Below are 12,017 nucleotides of genomic sequence, written 5' to 3'. Positions count from 1 at the left end.
GGCCGCAGAGGCGCAGGCAGCCAAACCATGATGCCAGAAGACGGGCAGCGCTACCAAGGGGGTTGCAGCGTGTCATTACAAAGGAAAGTCACACCACCGGGACGGTTAAATGGTCACACAGAGGACACATTGCAGACGTGTTTTCAGTTCCACATGTGCGAGGAGAATACGTTTCTGAGCCACCTTGCACACATGCAGCATTACCGCTGTACAAGGTGGCTGGATAACGTAAAAACGCCTGGGGGAGGGGGGACAGGTTCCCTTCAATTTCAGTTCTTGTGTCTGCGTGGCTTTTGCAGGACACGTTGCCGGCTGCACAGCAGGGGAACAGCTGGCGGTGCTGGACCCCACTGACACATTGGCTGGTGTTTTTCTCTGTGCAGCTAGCACATCTGGGCAAAAACTGGCGGTGTGTTAGAGCCCAGGGACAGCAGGAGGAGGAGCAGGAGGAGGAGGAGCAGGGGGAGGGGAGTGTAGGCCGAAGCCTGCACAGGCGGCAGCTTTGGGTGTGTTGTGTCTGCGTGACTTTTGCAGGACACGTTGCCGGCTACACAGCAGGGGAACAGCTGGCGGTGCTGGACCCCACTGACACATTGGCGAGGTGTTTGGCTCTGTGCAGCCAGCACTTCCGGACAGCAACTAGCGTTGTTGGAGCCCGGGCTCTGCAGGTGGAGCAGAGTGTAGGCCGAAGCCTAATTGAACCGATTTCAAAAGTCACCTTTAACCCCCCCTCAGGGGTTACAAAGTAGAAGAGCCACAGCTTATGCAGCAGCAGTGCTGCGCAAGTCAAAGGTTGCTCTTGTAATTTTTCTCCTTGCACACGCTGAATGGAACACGTATAACATTCAGCCCTTTAGACAGTCAAACTGTGTAATGGAGGCGAGAGTTCCCTTTGTAATGAGACGCAGCACAGGTGTCAAGAATCCCACCTTGGTGCTGGGTGCAGCCTCCCGAGCGTTGTTATTTGCTGTACAGGAGTCTGCGCTGTCGTGTTATCCCCTGGCCTAGCGCCGTTAGCGCTGCCCATCTTCTGACCTCATTTAATGTTGGCCGGTGCGGTTCGCGATGCCCATGAATCACAGCCCCGCAGTGTATTGACATAGTTTAAACACTGCGGGGCTGGGATTCATGGCCTGGCGCAGTACATATGTTCGCCTCTCGCTTGGGTTCTTACACCCGCTTCAGACTATGCGGCGTCATCTGATCCCTTATCGCATGCCACGGCCATGAAGCCGCACAGTCCGAAGAAGGCGGAAGGAGAGGAGGGACAGGCGAACTGATGCACTGATCCTGCCCATCAATCACACCCTCGCAGTCCCAATAAATAAGACACCGAGGGGCGTTGTGTGGGTCAGGGCGGCCGCAGAGGCGCAGGCAGCCAAACCATGATGCCAGAAGACGGGCAGCGCTACCAAGGGGGTTGCAGCGTGTCATTACAAAGGAAAGTCACACCACCGGGACGGTTAAATGGTCACACAGAGGACACATTGCAGACGTGTTTTCAGTTCCACATGTGCGAGGAGAATACGTTTCTGAGCCACCTTGCACACATGCAGCATTACCGCTGTACAAGGTGGCTGGATAACGTAAAAACGCCTGGGGGAGGGGGGACAGGTTCCCTTCAATTTCAGTTCTTGTGTCTGCGTGGCTTTTGCAGGACACGTTGCCGGCTGCACAGCAGGGGAACAGCTGGCGGTGCTGGACCCCACTGACACATTGGCTGGTGTTTTTCTCTGTGCAGCTAGCACATCTGGGCAAAAACTGGCGGTGTGTTAGAGCCCAGGGACAGCAGGAGGAGGAGCAGGAGGAGGAGGAGCAGGGGGAGGGGAGTGTAGGCCGAAGCCTGCACAGGCGGCAGCTTTGGGTGTGTTGTGTCTGCGTGACTTTTGCAGGACACGTTGCCGGCTACACAGCAGGGGAACAGCTGGCGGTGCTGGACCCCACTGACACATTGGCGAGGTGTTTTTCTCTGTGCAGCTAGCAGTACCGGGCCCCAACTGGCGGTGTTGGAGCCCAGGGTCAGCAGGAGGAGCAGGGGGAGCGGAGTGTAGGCCGAAGCCTGCACTCGAGCAAGTTGAAAGGAAACCTTTAACCCCCCCCCCCCCAGGCGTTTGTAGCTGAAAGAGCCATTGTGTACAGCACTAATGCTGGAAAAGGTAAACTTAGCTCTTTTAATTATGGTCCTTGCACATGCGGAACCTAACAGTTATGAAATGTGTCCCCTCACAGCGTTAAACCGTCCGGTAGGTGGAACTTTCCTTTGTCGTGTGACGCAGCACAGCCATCATTTTTACCCCCTTGGCGCCGTGCGCCGCCTCCTCAGCGTTGTTTTAATCTGTCCCGGAGCCTGGGCTGTTAGGTTAGCCCTTGGCCATGCACACATTTTGCGCTGCCCGTCTTCTGACATCATTTGGTGTCAGGCTGGCTGCGCCTGTGCGGGTGCGCTGGCCGAGATCCCGCCTCGCAGTGTCGTCTAATGTAATCCCACCGCGGGCCTGTGATCCGTGCCCGTGCGCAGTGCATATCCTCTCCTCTCACTCCCCTCCCTACGGCTTTTTCAGACTGTGCGGTGTCACGGCCGTGGCATGCTATTAGGGACCAGCTGACATCGCACAGTCTGAAGAAGCCGTAGGGAGGGGAGTGAGAGGAGAGGATATGCACTGCGCACGGGCACGGATCACAGGCCCGCGGTGGGATTACATTAGACGACACTGCGAGGCGGGATCTCGGCCAGCGCACCCGCACAGGCGCAGCCAGCCTGACACCAAATGAGGTCAGAAGACGGGCAGCGCAACATGTGTGCATGGCCAAGGGCTAACCTAACAGCGCAGGCTCCGGGACAGATTAAAACAACGCTGAGGAGGCGGCGCACGGCGCCAAGGGGGTAAAAATGATGGCTGTGCTGCGTCACACGACAAAGGAAAGTTCCACCTACCGGACGGTTTAACGCTGTGTGGGGACACATTTCATAAGTGTTTGGTTCAGCATGTGCAAGGAGCATCACGAAAAGAGGCACTTTTTCCCTTTGCATCATTACTGCTGCACAAGGTGGCTCCTTCAGTAACAAACGCCTGTGGGGGGGGGGGGGGGGTCAGGTTCCCTTACATTTAACTTGTTGTGCCTGCGTGGCGGTCGCAGTACACGTTGCCGTATACACAGCAGGGGAACAGCTGGCGGTGCTGAACCCCACTAACACATTGGCGAGGTGTTTGGCTCTGTGCGTACAGCACTTCTGGACGGCAACTGGCGGTGTTGGAGCCCAGGGGCAGGTGGAGGAGGAGGAGGTTGGAGGAGGTAGGAGGAGGTAGGAGGGATTGCCACACACACAGCAGGGGAACAGCTGACGTTACTGAACCCCAATAACAGAGGAGGGACTGTTGACTGTGCGTACAGCACTTCTGGACGGCAACTGGCGGTGTTGGAGCCCAGGGGCAGGTGGAGGAGGAGGAGGTTGGAGGAGGTAGGAGGAGGTAGGAGGGATTGCCACACACACAGCAGGGGAACAGCTGACGTTACTGAACCCCAATAACAGAGGAGGGACTGTTGACTGTGCGTACAGCACTTCTGGACGGCAACTGGCGGTGTTGGAGCCCAGGGACGGGTGGAGGAGGAGGAGGTTGGAGGAGGTAGGAGGGATTGCCACACACACAGCAGGGGAACAGCTGACGTTACTGAACCCCAATAACAGAGGAGGGACTGTTGACTGTGCGTACAGCACTTCTGGACGGCAACTGGCGGTGTTGGAGCCCAGGGGCAGGTGGAGGAGGAGGAGGTTGGAGGAGGTAGGAGGAGGTAGGAGGGATTGCCACACACACAGCAGGGGAACAGCTGACGTTACTGAACCCCAATAACAGAGGAGGGACTGTTGACTGTGCGTACAGCACTTCTGGACGGCAACTGGCGGTGTTGGAGCCCAGGGACGGGTGGAGGAGGAGGAGGTTGGAGGAGGTAGGAGGGATTGCCACACACACAGCAGGGGAACAGCTGACGTTACTGAACCCCAATAACAGAGGAGGGACTGTTGACTGTGCGTACAGCACTTCTGGACGGCAACTGGCGGTGTTGGAGCCCAGGGGCAGGTGGAGGAGGAGGAGGTTGGAGGAGGTAGGAGGAGGTAGGAGGGATTGCCACACACACAGCAGGGGAACAGCTGACGTTACTGAACCCCAATAACAGAGGAGGGACTGTTGACTGTGCGTACAGCACTTCTGGACGGCAACTGGCGGTGTTGGAGCCCAGGGGCAGGTGGAGGAGGAGGAGGTTGGAGGAGGTAGGAGGAGGTAGGAGGGATTGCCACACACACAGCAGGGGAACAGCTGACGTTACTGAACCCCAATAACAGAGGAGGGACTGTTGACTGTGCGTACAGCACTTCTGGACGGCAACTGGCGGTGTTGGAGCCCAGGGACGGGTGGAGGAGGAGGAGGTAGGAGGAGGTAGGAGGGATTGCCACACACACAGCAGGGGAACAGCTGACGTTACTGAACCCCAATAACAGAGGAGGGACTGTTGACTGTGCGTACAGCACTTCTGGACGGCAACTGGCGGTGTTGGAGCCCAGGGACGGGTGGAGGAGGAGGAGGTTGGAGGAGGTAGGAGGAGGTAGGAGGGATTGCCACACACACAGCAGGGGAACAGCTGACGTTACTGAACCCCAATAACAGAGGAGGGACTGTTGACTGTGCGTACAGCACTTCTGGACGGCAACTGGCGGTGTTGGAGCCCAGGGACGGGTGGAGGAGGAGGAGGTTGGAGGAGGTAGGAGGGATTGCCACACACACAGCAGGGGAACAGCTGACGTTACTGAACCCCAATAACAGAGGAGGGACTGTTGACTGTGCGTACAGCACTTCTGGACGGCAACTGGCGGTGTTGGAGCCCAGGGGCAGGTGGAGGAGGAGGAGGTTGGAGGAGGTAGGAGGAGGTAGGAGGGATTGCCACACACACAGCAGGGGAACAGCTGACGTTACTGAACCCCAATAACAGAGGAGGGACTGTTGACTGTGCGTACAGCACTTCTGGACGGCAACTGGCGGTGTTGGAGCCCAGGGACGGGTGGAGGAGGAGGAGGTTGGAGGAGGTAGGAGGGATTGCCACACACACAGCAGGGGAACAGCTGACGTTACTGAACCCCAATAACAGAGGAGGGACTGTTGACTGTGCGTACAGCACTTCTGGACGGCAACTGGCGGTGTTGGAGCCCAGGGGCAGGTGGAGGAGGAGGAGGTTGGAGGAGGTAGGAGGAGGTAGGAGGGATTGCCACACACACAGCAGGGGAACAGCTGACGTTACTGAACCCCAATAACAGAGGAGGGACTGTTGACTGTGCGTACAGCACTTCTGGACGGCAACTGGCGGTGTTGGAGCCCAGGGACGGGTGGAGGAGGAGGAGGTTGGAGGAGGTAGGAGGGATTGCCACACACACAGCAGGGGAACAGCTGACGTTACTGAACCCCAATAACAGAGGAGGGACTGTTGACTGTGCGTACAGCACTTCTGGACGGCAACTGGCGGTGTTGGAGCCCAGGGACAGGTGGAAAAGCAGAGGAACACAATGTAGGCCGAAGCCTGAGAAAGTCGAAAGGGAACCTTTAACCCCCCCCAAGGCGTTTGTAGCTGAAAGAGCCAGCTTGTGCAGCACAAAAGATGCAAAAGGAAAAGGTGGCTCTTTTCATCATGCTCCTTGCAAACACAGAACTAAACACTTATAAAATGTGTCCCCTGCAACCGTAAAACCGTCCCGGAGGTGGGACTTTCCTTCGTAATGTGACGCAGCCCAGCCGTCATTCCTACCCCCCCGGCGCCGCGCACCGGCTCCTCAGCGTTGTTTTATTCCGTCAAGGAGCCTGCGCTGTTATGTTATCCCGTGGCCAGGCACACTTAGCGCTGCCCGTCTTCTGGCATCATTTGGTGTCTGGATGGCTGCGCCTGTGCGGCCGCGCTGGCAGAGAGCCCGCCTCGCAGTGTCTTCTGATTTAATCCCACTGGGGGCCTGGGATCCATGGACATGCGCACTGCATATCTGAACCTCCACCTCTCACTCATCTCCCTATGGCTTCTTCAGACTGTGCGGTGTCACGGCCGTGGCATGCTGTTAGGGACCAGCTGACACCGAACAGTCTGAAGAAGCCATAGGGAAATGAGTGAGAGGTGGAGGTTCAGATATGCACTGCGCATGTCCATGGATCCCAGGCCCCCAGTGGGATTAAATCAGAAGACACTGCGAGGCGGGCTCTCTGCCAGCGCGGCCGCACAGGCGCAGCCATCCAGACACCAAATGATGCCAGAAGACGGGCAGCGCTAAGTGTGCCTGGCCACGGGATAACATAACAGCGCAGGCTCCAGGACGGAATAAAACAACGCTGAGGAGCCGGTGCGCGGCGCCGGGGGGGTAGGAATGACGGCTGGGCTGCGTCACATTACGAAGTAAAGTCCCACCTCCGGGACGGTTTTACGGTATCAGTGGACACATTTTATAAGTGTTAAGTTCTGCGTGTGCAAGGAGCTAAACAAAAATAGCTACCTTTTCCTTGGGCAGCATTACTGCTGCACAAGGTGGCTCTTTCAGTAACAAACGCCTTGGGGGGGGGGGGGACAGATTCCCTTACATTTCAGTTGTTGTGTCAGCGTGGCGGTCGCATGACACATTGCCGGCTACACAGCTGGGGATCAGCTGACATTACTGAAACCCAATAACACTGGGTCGTATGTTTTGACTGTGCAGACGGCACGTCTGAGCCTCAACTGGCGGTGTTGGAGCCCAGGAATTTAAGTTCAGGTGGTAGAAAGATGAACACAACAGGAGACCTGGATAACGTATACAGTGACCTAATTATTCAATCAGGAGGAGGAGTGGCAAATTCCGGCGAGATCCAGGCCTTGTTCATTTTCAGGAAAGTAAGCCGGTCAACGTTATCGGAGGATAGTCGCATGCGACGGTCAGTTAGTACACCACCTGCAGCACTAAAGACACGTTCCGATAATACACTGGCCGCAGGGCAAGACAGCACCTCCAATGCATACTGGCTTAGCTCTGGCCATGTATCCAGCTTTGAGACCCAAAACTTGAAAGGGGAAGAGCCGTCTGGGAGTACAGCAAGAGGGCAAGACATGTAGTCTGTCACCATCTGACGGAACCGTTGCCTCCTGCTGACTGGAGCCGTCTGTGATGGTGTAGACTTTTGTGGCGGGCACAGAAAACTGTGCCACAGTTCGGCCATACTGGTCTTGCCTTGGGCAGAGGCACTGCTTATGCTCCCTCTTTGTGCAGAGCCTCCACCACGGCCTGGACGCACTGAGCTGCTTTGGAATGCACTAGCAGCACTTCTCTCAGTTGGAATGGAGAAGATGATGGAATTGACCAGTGTGTCTTGGTACTCCCGCATTTTTCGCTCCCGGTTCAACGGTGTGATGAGGCTTTCTACGTTGTCCCGGTAGCGAGGATCGAGGAGGGTGAACACCCAATAATCAGACATGTTGAGAATGTGGGCGATGCGGCGGTCGTTTCTCAGGCACTGCAGCATGTAATCCACCATGTGCTGCAGACTGCCAACTGCCCAAGAAACGCTGTCCCCTGCTGGAGGCGTGATCTCTGCCCGCTCGTCATCACCCCACCCTCGCTGTACACACTGAGTACTGGACAATTGTGTAACTCCCTCCTCTGGACGGATGTCTTCCTCCTCCATTGACTCCTCCTCATCCTCCTCACAAACGGTCCCCTGCCTACGCGTTTGTGAGGAACCACGTGGCGCTGACTGTCCAGAAGATGATGGAAATGGTGAATCCTCATCCTCCACCTCTTCCACAACATCATCCCTTAGCGCTTGCAGTGATTTTTCAAGCAGGCAGATAAGGGGGACAGTCATGCTGACTAGTGCATCATCTGCACTCGCCATCCGCGTGGAATAATCAAAGGGACGCAAAACCTGGCAGACGTCATTCATAGTGGCCCACTCTGTGGTTGTGAAGTCTGTACGGCGCTGACTGCGACTTTTTTGCGCCTGAAGCAGCTGGTACTCCATTACAGCTTGCTGCTGCTCACACAACCGCTCCAACATATGTAACGTGGAATTCCACCTGGTAGGTAGGTCACATATGATGCGATGTTCCGGCAGGCGGTGTCGGCGCTGCAGAGCCGCAATGCGCGCTTTTGCCGTGCTGGAACGCCGCAAGTGAGCACACTCTAGGCGGACCTTGTGCAGCAGTGCATCAAGATCCGGATAGTCCCTCAAAAAGCTCTGCACGACCAAATTGAGCACATGTGCCAGACATGGGATGTGAGTGAGGTTGCCGAGGCCCAGAGCTGCCACCAGATTTCGGCCATTATCACACACTACCATGCCTGGCTGGAGATTCGCTGGCACAAACCACACATCGCTCTCCTGCTTGATGGCATTCCAGAGCTCCTGCGCTGTGTGGCTACGATTCCCCAAGAAAATTAATTTCAAGACGGCCTGTTGACGTTTGGCCACGGCTGTGCTCATGTCGGTCGTAACAGGTACACGTTCATCACGGGTCCATGTGGAGGTGGACTGTGACGGCTCCTGCAGCGATGATTCTGAGGAACTGGTGTAAGAGGAGGAGTCAATGCGTACAGAATGGATTCCTGCAATCCTTGGAGTGGGCAGGACACGTCCTGCGCCACTCGCACGGTCTGTACCCGGCTCAACGACATTAACCCAATGGGCAGTGAGGGAAAGGTATCGCCCCTGTCCATGTTGACTGGTCCACGCATCGGTGGTGAGGTGGACCTTGCTACTGACGGCGTTCAGTAGCGCGTGTTTTATGTGTCCCTCCACATGCTTCTGCAGGGCAGGGACGGCTTGCCTGCTGAAGTAAAAGCGGCTGGGCACTTTGTACTGTGGGACTGCCAATGACATGAAGTCACGGAAGCTGTCAGTCTCCACCAGCCTGAATGACAGCATTTCCAGTGACAGAAGTTTGGCAATGCCTGCAGTCAGAGCCTGTGCTCGTGGGTGGTTTGACGAGAAAGGCCGCCTTTTCTCCCATGCCTGTACTACCGATGGCTGTAGACTGGGCTGGGAGTGTGTGGATGACTGGGAAAGTGGCGCTGCGGGTGGAATTACAGCGGGTCTCTGGACAACAGGGGCAGAGGTTCTTCCACGGCGATCCTGGGAGGACGCCGAACCAGCTGCGTGTGAGGTAGAGGAAGAGGCAACACGAGCTGAAGAGGTGGTAGCTGCCGCTGTTGGTTGGCCTACCTCTTCAGTGTGTTTTTCTAACTCCGCCGGGTGCCTGTTGCGCACATGTTTCCACATGTTGGAGGTATTGAGGTTGCTGACATTTCGACCTCTTTTGACTTTTTGATGACACACGTTGCATCTGACATAGCAAATGTCATCTGCAACTGTGTCAAAAAAGGACCAGGCACTGCAAGTCTTGGGAGCGCCCTTTTTGGCTTTTGGAAGAGACATGCTCCTAACGGGTGCCAAAGCGGAGGCTGCAGGATCCGCAGTCTTCCCCCTCCCTCTCCCTCTTTGGGCCGTACGGGGAATCTCTTCCTCAGAGCTGCTCCCACCACCTTCCTGTCCCTCACGCCAAGATGGGTCGAGGACCTCATCATCTACACTACCCTCTGCCCCCAACTGCTCCTCCTGGGTAGTCTCAGCAGCAGAGCACGCACCAGTAAGTGGCACCTGAGTGTCATCATCAGCTGATGCGGCCTGCGATGTGGTGACCGGAGCCACTGGCCCACCCGCCTCTTCAGAGGAAGACAGAAAAAGCTGTTGGGCATCACTGCACCCTGCCTCTTCTTCCATTTCTCCAATGCTGCTTGGCTGGCCCCCTGTTTCCAAGCCAAGAGATTCAGAGAACAGAAGTAGAGACGGCTCCTGTCCTGGGCTCTCTGTCTGCCTGGGCAATTTGGCAGGTGGTGAAGAGACAGATGGCTGCTCTCCAGTGCTCTGTGTCTGAGAGGATGTGGCACTAATGGAAGTTGATGCATTAGCTGCCATCCATCCGACAACAGCTTCAATTTGTTCTTCACGCAGCAGCGGTGTACGGCGCTCGGACACAAAGCTTCGCATGAACGACTGTTGCCTGGTGAAAGTGGGTGCTGATGAGTCACCGGTGCCCGCAGCAGGCACAGAATCCCCACGTCCCCTCCCTGCTCCGCGACGGCTCCCACGCCCCCGTGCCTTACTCACTGCCTTCTTCATCTTGGTTGACTGATAAAGATAAGCAGAAAAGTACTAACGGATTTGTGTGCTTATTCCTGAGCAACTCCTCCTAACAGGTATAAGAAGCACTAATTATCTAAAGTGTGGACTAGACACAAATATGAGCTAATGTGGCCTACAGAAATGTAAAGTGGTGTAACTGGTGTGTTTGGTGAACTTTATTATTTATTTATTTTTTGGGGGCTGAACTGACAACAGATAGAGCTGCAGTCACACGGAGACCGTGCAGACAGACGTAAACGGCGCTACAAGGCCCAAAAACCCTCCTCTACTTTATCCTATGTAGTGTTTTTCCACAAATTAGCTGGAGACGGGTGGAAAGACACTAATAGGATTTTTTTGAATAAATTAGCAGCAGACTACACTATTTTGAAAAAAAAGAAAATTGATTTGGCGGTATGACGCAGTGAAAAACCCTGAGCTGGAGACAACCAGGCTATAGCTGCTCACAGATTACAGGGCGAGCTGCAGTCACACGGAGACCGTGCAGACAGCCGTAAACGGCGCTGCAAGGCCCAAAAACCCTCCTCTACTTTATCCTATGTAGTGTTTTTCCACAAATTAGCTGGAGACGGGTGGAAAGACACTAATAGGATTTTTTTAAATTAATTAGCAGCAGACTACACTACTTTGAAAAAAAAGAAAATTGATTTGGCGGTATGACGCAGTGAAAAACCCTGAGCTGGAGACAACCAGGCTATAGCTGCTCACAGATTACAGGGCGAGCTGCAGTCACACGGAGACCGTGCAGACAGCCGTAAACGGCGCTGCAAGGCCCAAAAACCCTCCTCTACTTTATCCTATGTAGTGTTTTTCCACAAATTAGCTGGAGACGGGTGGAAAGACACTAATAGGATTTTTTTAAATTAATTAGCAGCAGACTACACTACTTTGAAAAAAAAGAAAATTGATTTGGCGGTATGACGCAGTGAAAAACCCTGAGCTGGAGACAACCAGGCTACAGCTGCTCACAGATTACAGGGCGAGCTGCAGTCACACGGAGACCGTGCAGACAGCCGTAAACGGCGCTGCAAGGCCCAAAAACCCTCCTCTACTTTATCCTATGTAGTGTTTTTCCACAAATTAGCTGGAGACGGGTGGAAAGACACTAATAGGATTTTTTTGAATAAATTAGCAGCAGACTACACTACTTGGGAAAAAAAAAAAAAAAAGGAACAGTATGAGGCAATGAACCACCCTCCCTGAACTGAATACAACCAACTATGGATGGCCTATGTGGCTGCACTCAGACTGGAGACTGGGCTGCACTCACACACACACACACACAGACCCTGCAGATCGCTGTGAAAACAGCGCTACAAGGCAAAAGCAAGGTGAATAGTAGGTGAACACAGCGGTTGCTAAATTAGCCTTTGGAAAGCACAAAGAAGCAAATCGCTATCTCTAAACTGTCCCTCAGTCAGCAAACAGCGTCCTGTCACTAACTGAATTCACAGCAGAGTGATCGCAAAATGGCGCCAGCGACTTTTAAACTGCATCATGACATCATTACACCAGCCAATCACAGCCTTGCCAGTAGTTTCATGCCCTCCATGCTAAACAGGATGTGCCCACACTTGGAATCAATCTCATTGGCTGAATTTCTGCTTTTTGAATCTTAGAACTTCCGATTCCGGTATCCGATACGCGGCAAGTATCGGAATCCCGGTATCGGAATTCCGATACCGCAAGTATCGGCCGATACCCGATACTTGCGGTATCGGAATGCTCAACACTACTCTTCACAGATGTAGGTTGAGTCCAGTCATGAATAGCCTGGACCTTGACTGGATCCATGTCGATAGTAGAAGGAGAAAC

This window comes from Ranitomeya variabilis, chromosome 2 (assembly GCF_051348905.1).
Source record: "Ranitomeya variabilis isolate aRanVar5 chromosome 2, aRanVar5.hap1, whole genome shotgun sequence".
In the NCBI taxonomy this organism is placed as follows: domain Eukaryota; kingdom Metazoa; phylum Chordata; class Amphibia; order Anura; family Dendrobatidae; genus Ranitomeya; species Ranitomeya variabilis.
This window is presented reverse-complemented; position numbering follows the sequence as displayed.